A 7,371-nucleotide genomic window follows, 5' to 3' on the forward strand; every position below is an offset into this window, starting at 1 on the left:
CCCCAATGAGCAAGTATTGGACTTCTACAACATTGGATTGGTGACAATCATGAAGCCTCTTGCTCGATGGGTTGACGGGTGCACATTTGAATGGGCAGAAGGTGAAGACTGGTCCAACCTGACAGATGAGGATGCAGCAATGTTCATAATAGGTGAAGATGACGAATCTGAGTCAATATAATCATAAATCTAGTATGACAGTGTGCATAGGCATAGAAGAAGGGCCAAATTGTGTGAGAGAACAATGAGACTGCTGGTTGACTGGCTGATTATGAGATGCTGCTGATGCAATATGATAGAGAGGCAGTGATTCAATCTAAAAATGACTATCAGAGGGCTTCACATGTGATATGCGAATGAGGACACACCGATAAAGGCAGCTGATGGTCTATGAACAGATCCTCAACAACATGATATTCATGCATCTGTCACAGCACCGCTGGATAAGAGAGCAAAGAGACTCAAAAAGGAACGGTCACGTGGAACATGCTGCCCTAATCCCCCTGATCCCTGTGATCCCCCTGAACCCTTATGTGGTGCAAGAGCCCAAGACTTACTTGTTGGTGATGCAAGCAGTGGAAAGGGTGAGAGATATATGAAGGAGCTGGTAGGCTCAGTAAGGTGCTACAGTGGTAGACGAGGAGAAACAATCTGAAGTTTCGTCCTCTATATGCTGTCTTTATATACATGTACAGGAGCCTGATTATATAACCTTCATCGTACCACTACTACAAAATAGATGATTGGCTATCTACATATCTAGGCAACTAAACTATACACAGAACAATAAGTGGGAAGATCTATCTGTAAGTAGAACAATAGATGAGAAGATCGATGTTCTCCCATGGCAATGGTGAGACGATTCATCCTATTGTGGTAATGGCTATACCTTGAGCTGATTGCCTAGATGATCCCGAACAATGGTCCTTGTTCCCTTTGTTCCTAAATGGGTGCCTCTATTGTATCCTGGAGTAGACAGGTCTGACCGTATCATCTGTGGGTCTGGACCATAACATGTGATGTGAACTATCACCTGATCTCTACGTGTCACGTCTGTGGCTGAGTGGCATGAGATATTGGTGAAGCACGTGATCTGTGGTGTGAGAAAAGTCATGTGCAGACTTTTGTGGCAAAAATCTGTGACACTACCCTCCTCTCAAGGCTCATTGTCCCGAGGAGCCAAAACCTTTATTTCCCCTTTTTGTTGCTCGCAACAGTTGGTAGCTTCAGGAGGGAAGCCCTTCAGCATAATACTCGAAGATTATCTGGGCTATCCGGTCTCCTGGCTTGACCGAAAATACAAAATCCATTGTGTTAATCAGTACGACCTTGAGTTCTCCAGTGTAATCAGGGTCAACGACTCCTGCGCCCACATCAATTTCTCATGCAGCCAGTCTGCTGAGTGGAGCTATTCATGTATAGGTATGCTTGGGAGGATCAATTGTGACTCCCGTTCCTACCACAGCTCATGAATGTGGAGGGATTTCATGCATTTCTGCTGCATAAATATCCCATCCTGCTGCTTCGTTTGAGGATTGTTTCAGTGATTTGGCATTGTCTGTCATTTTATAATATAGGAAGAACTCATCCGGGTGGTCGGACATGTTGATTGTGTGTGTGAATATTGGTGCAACTTCGTATTAGGATAATTCGAAACGTTTTCCACCAAAAGTGATGACCCTGATTGGTGCTTTGGCTGCATCTGGGTGTTGCTGGTGGAATTCTTGAAGGAGCTCATCGGTGTTGGTGAGATTTGTTCAGGGTTCCCATGTATGGTCGGAATTGTCATAGCCTTTCCATTCAACGAGGTATTGGACCCTTCCCCTCATGACCTTTGAGTCTAGTATTTCTTCAACTTTGAATTCTGGTTCTCCTTCGAGATCTATAGCTGGGGGTTTTGGGGGTTCACAGTTTGCGACCGTGTCTTGGTGATATATGATCAACTTGCTAGCATGGAAGACCGGGTGAACCTTCATTTGCTTGGGCAATTCCAGTTTGAACGTGACTGGGCCTAGCTTCTGAAGTACTTTGAAAGGTCCGAAGTTTTGTGTGCCTAGCTTTGTAGATTTGACTTTCACTCATAGGTCCTTTCCCTTGAGTAGTACTAGGTCTCCGACTTTGAATGGGACTTCTCCCTTTTTCTCGTCAAAGTACCATTTCATCCGTGAAGCTGAAACTTCCAATGCTGCCTTTGCCTGTTCTTGTGCCTCAGATCGGTGGGTGAATAGATGTTCCAATGAAGGGTGACATATTGATTCGTGTACGTCTGGTGCCATTTTTGGATGTCGGCCATATTCGACAAAGAATGGGGAAAGTGTGGTGGACTCATGGGTCTGGTTGTTGTGTAAGAATTCTGCCGTTGGCAGATAGTAGACCCAATCATTTTGCCTGTGATTACAGTACATGCGGAGGTACTGTTCCAACACCTGGTTAACCCTTTCTGTTTGACCATCTGTTTGGGGGTGGTATGCCATAGACATTGTAGACTTTATACTGAGCTTCTGACAAAACTCCTGGAATAGTTTGCTCGCAAACTGAGTACCTCTGTCTGAGATAATCTGGCACGGCAATCTGTGGAGTTTGAAGACTTCATTATAGAATACATTAGCAACTTGCAACGATGTGACTGTGTCGTCAATTGCATAGGAGTGCGCTCATCTCGTGAATCTGTCTACGACGACAAGTATTGCTGTCTTCCTTTCTCCCCTAAAGTCCATGGCTGGAGGAAGTTGTGTAATGAGATCGACTGTGACAATTTCCCATGGTCCTCCTGGTACCTCATTTGGTTGTAGTAGTCCGTATGGTTTTTTTCCTGGAGTACTTGTTGCATTAACAACTGTCGCAACCTTGTACATATTGCTTAACCATTACAGACATTCCTGGCCACCAATAATTCCGAGTGATGAGCTCCAATATTTTGAACCTGCCTGGTGTCCAGCTGGTAATGTGTCATGATGGAGCTTTATTAGGTCAAGGCATAGCTGTTGATCTTTTGAGACATAAACCTTTTCGCGATGGAGCAGCAGTCCGTGCTCAAAGTTCCATTCTGCGAGGTTTTTCCAAATTCGTGCTGTCCTGTAGTCAAAAGCGCATGATAATCTTTGGTCATTGTGTCATCTGTGAGTGCCTTCTTGATCCTTTTCAGTAGTTGAGCATCATCAACTTCAGATGTGTGAGTGGGTCGAATCGCATTGATAGCGAAAAATTCAGGTTTTAACAGCATTTGGTTCGAATTGTCACTGTCTACCCCCCTCTCATGGTCTGGCCTCCTGGACAGAGGATTGGCATGTAGCATAGTCTTTCCAGGTCAGTGACTGAGTATAAAATTGAATCTGGTGAGGAATAATGACCAGCGCACTTGGCGCTGGGATAACTTCTATGCCTGGTGGAAGTATGTAAGGTTGAGGTGGTCTGACCAAATCTCAATGGGTTCTGGGTGTCCTTCTAAGTAGTGCCAGTATTCTTCTAGTGCCCGAATAATTGCAAGCATTTCTTTGTCATAAATCTCATAGTTTCTCTCATGTTCGTTGAGTGACTTTGAGTAGTATGCAACTGGATGCCATAGCTTGTCTTCTCCCAGTTGTTCAAGTACTGTGCCAGTTGCATAGTCTGAAGAATTTGTCTCCAGTCAGTAGGGTGCAGTATCATTGGGGAGTTATAGGATCAGGGCTGAAGTGAATGTCATTTTAAGTGCACTGAAGGCTTGGTCTTGCTCTTCCTTCCATTGCCAGGGCACGTCCTTACAGGTGAGAAGTGTTAAAGGTCATGCAAGTTTCACAAAGTCCTTTATAATTCATCTGTAGAAATTTGCGAATCCTAAAAAGGCCTGTACTTGTTTGACCTTTGTCGGTGCGGGCCAGCCAAGTACACCTCTGACTTTAGCAGGGTCCATCTGTACCGAGTTCTTGCTGATGATCATTCCAAGATACTCAATTGAGGACTGTTCAAAGAAGCATTTCTCCAGTTTGGCATATAAGTCATGGTTCTGGAGGTGCTGGAGAACCGCTTTTACTAGTCATCAGTGTTCTTCGAGATCGTCCGTAAGAATGAGGATGTCGTCTAAGTAGACTACCACCTTTCCAGTACGAATTAAGTCTTCAAGGACCATATTCATCATTGTTTGGAAGGTGCTGGGAGCGTTGCAGAAACTGAAGTACATTACGGTAGGTTCGAAGAGGCCACGATGCATGATGAAGGTGGCCTTTTCTTTGTCCCCTTCCCTAATCCTTATGTTGTTGAACCCCCATCTCAGATCAAGCTTCGTAAATATACTAGCATGTAAGAGTCTGTCGATGAGGTCCGAAATGCGTGGGATCAGGAACTTGTTCTTCTTTGTTACTGCATTGAGGTTCCTATAGTCTTGTACTAGCCTCAGTGATCCGTCTTTCTTTTTAATGAAGAAGACAGGGGCTGCAGTTGGACTCCTTGATCTCTTGATGTATCCTTTGGCCAACTCGTGGTCTATTCACATGTCAAGCGAATTCCTTTCCTGTAGGTTCATAGGATATAACTTTGCCGGGCATGGTAACGATGCCTCCAGAACAAGTTCGATTGGATGATCATAGGGCTTTCTTGTGGGCATTCGTTCTGACTGCTTCTTGGAGAACACATCGCCATACTCGTAGAAGTGTTTAGGGACATAGGCTGACCAGTAGTCTTTGCTGCATCTAACTATTCAGCGTCTGGCATCTCCGGAGTGTCATGGCGGCTCCTAAAATGGGTTTGGTGGTCTGGTGCGCGTCATACTCTTTTTCTTTTTCTATCCTCTTCTTTGTGCCTGGGTTACCTCCCCGCCCCACTTCGGGCTGCAGCGGTTGTGTACTTGCCCAAACCGGGCAAGGCGGATTACACCGCACCCAAGTCCCACTGACCAATTGCGCTATTAGAAACCCTGAGCAAAGTCCTCGAAAAAGTGGTTGCTGCCCGTTTCAACTTTCAAATCGGTGCTCACAATCTTGTGCCCGGCTCGCAGTTTGATGGGCGGGGCCAACACTCCGTCGTGGATGCGGGAGTCACTCTGATGCACCGTGTACGCACTGCATGGGAAAACGGTTTCTCCGCTACCTTACTGTGTATGGACGTCGAAGGCTATTACAATAACATTCGCCACGACGTCCTTCACTCAGCTCTCCTTTCTTTGGGTTTCCCCACAAATGAGGTCCTATGGACCATGTCATTCCTTTCCTCACGCACCGTGCGGCCCAAACTCAATTCCGAGCTGGGTCCGTCATACCACGTCGCTGCGCTAGGCATCCCACAGGGATCGCCTCTGTCGCCAGTCCTCTCTACTATATACTCTTCCCCGCTGTATGCGAACCTTGATCCGTTCACGCACCCCCAGCAGTCTACGGCAGGCTACGTGGACGATTTTGCTCTCCTTATTGTTTCTCCCTCGCTGAACGAGAACACTGCCATCATCCAACGCACTCTACCTAGTGTGGGCACCACACTTCACCAGCTTGGGCTGACCATTGGCATGGCGAAAACTGAGCTTATACACTTTACCTCCCCGAGATGCTCCCTTGACGTCAACCCCCCCCTGCGGGTTCAGTGGGATGGGCGGGATCTCACCATTCAATCTGCTTCATATTTGCACTGGCTCGGCATCTGGTATGACCGACACCTAACCTCCACCCACCACATTCGAGTCATGGCAGCCCGGGCTTCGTCCTGCGTTGCCGCTTTCCGCATGCTCGCCAACACACAGTGAGGCATGACGGTCGCGCAAGCCCGTTTGCTATACCTTATCACCATCCTTCCCATTCTCACCTTTGGTAGCCCCGTGTGGTATAACCCGCGGGGCCCACGCTCACTCTTTCAACCTTTGCAACAGGTACAAAATGACGCACTGCGGTGGTTTACGGGAGCATGGCGGTCTACCCCCCACCATGTCCTCAACCTAATATCCAGTGTCCTGCCGATGAGACACCAGCTCGACAAGCTCAACGGCCTTGCCGCCGCTCGCCTCCTCACCCTCTCGGACTCCCACCCGGTGACCCACTGCCTGGCGGCAAACCGTGCTGCCCACCCGCCCAATTTCTCCCACCTCAACCCCACCGTGCCTATCCGCCACGGCACCAGCGTGGTGGATGTGCTCGAACAAACCCTGCCCAAGCGAGTGGCACGCCTTCTCCCCTGGTTGCAGCCACCCTGGGATCCTGCGCATCCGTGGGATGAGCGGGTTCACGTCTGTGTCCCTCCGCCTACCAAAGACGGCTCCAAGGAGTACCTACGCTCATTTTTCTTCCCTCTTTTGCACTCTTCCATCCCCCTCCCTGGTGCCCTGTGGGTCTTCACCGACGGCTCCCAGATCACCCAGCCCAACCCCGCCCCACGGAACCGATGAGCAGGTGCAGGTGCGTGTATCATTCACCAGGGTGTGATAAAGTATGAGCGAGCTTGGAGCATGGGTCACCAGGCCGAGGTGTATGACGCAGAACTCTTCGCAATGGCGGCGGTCGCCAGCCGCTTTGCCAGTTTTCTGGCAACCTACCCCATGATTACCCACATTTACCTCTGCGCAGACAACCGCGCTGCCCTGTCCAATGTCCTGTCACTGAGCCCACACAGTGGCCAGCCATTTTCCCTTCGCTTTCGGGCACTTCTCGCTCCTCTCATGGGGCAATATCCACTTTTGAACATTTCGCTGCTATGGGTTCCCGGGCACACGGGTGTACTGGGTAACGAGGTGGCAGACCGGCTAGCCAAGGAAGGCACGTCCCTACCCGATAGTGTCCTACCCACCTTAACGTGGGTCCGGCGCTGGGCGCGCGAGCGAGCGACCACCTCCTGGCAAACCGAGTTCCGTTACACCGATCGACCCACTGCAATACGGTCCTCGTGGCCATCCCTGCCTTCCCAGACGCTACACCCTGTTTTCACTTCTAAATATTATGAACGCGACGTTGAAGCCAGGTTAACCCAAGCCTTAACGGGCTATGGCTACCTGGCCCCTTATTTCTCTTCTCACTTTGGGATGGCGGGCCCCGCTCGTCACTTCCATGGCGCACCCTGTGTATGTGATCTAACCACCCCCAGCACCCGCACCCACGTCATGCTGCGCTGCCCGAGACATGCGCACGCAAGGCACCTGCTCTTCCAGAACCCCAAGCCCACCCTCCTGGATTTACGTCGGCTATGGCACCACCCCACCCGCCTTCATCGCCTCATCACTTTCATTTCTACTACACCTGTCTTCTCCGCCGTGGCCCTTGCGCCCCCGGACCCTGGCTGATACGCCTTACCCTCGCGGCACTGATGTGACCAATCCCTTTATTTACTCATAGTCTACACGTCGACACTTCCTCGTGCGGTTTCACCCCTGTATTTACACCCTTCCAACCGTGCATAGCGCGGTATAGAAATAAATGT

The sequence above is a fragment of the Laetiporus sulphureus genome (assembly GCF_001632365.1).
Source record: "Laetiporus sulphureus 93-53 unplaced genomic scaffold LAESUscaffold_1, whole genome shotgun sequence".
NCBI classification, from domain to species: domain Eukaryota; kingdom Fungi; phylum Basidiomycota; class Agaricomycetes; order Polyporales; family Laetiporaceae; genus Laetiporus; species Laetiporus sulphureus.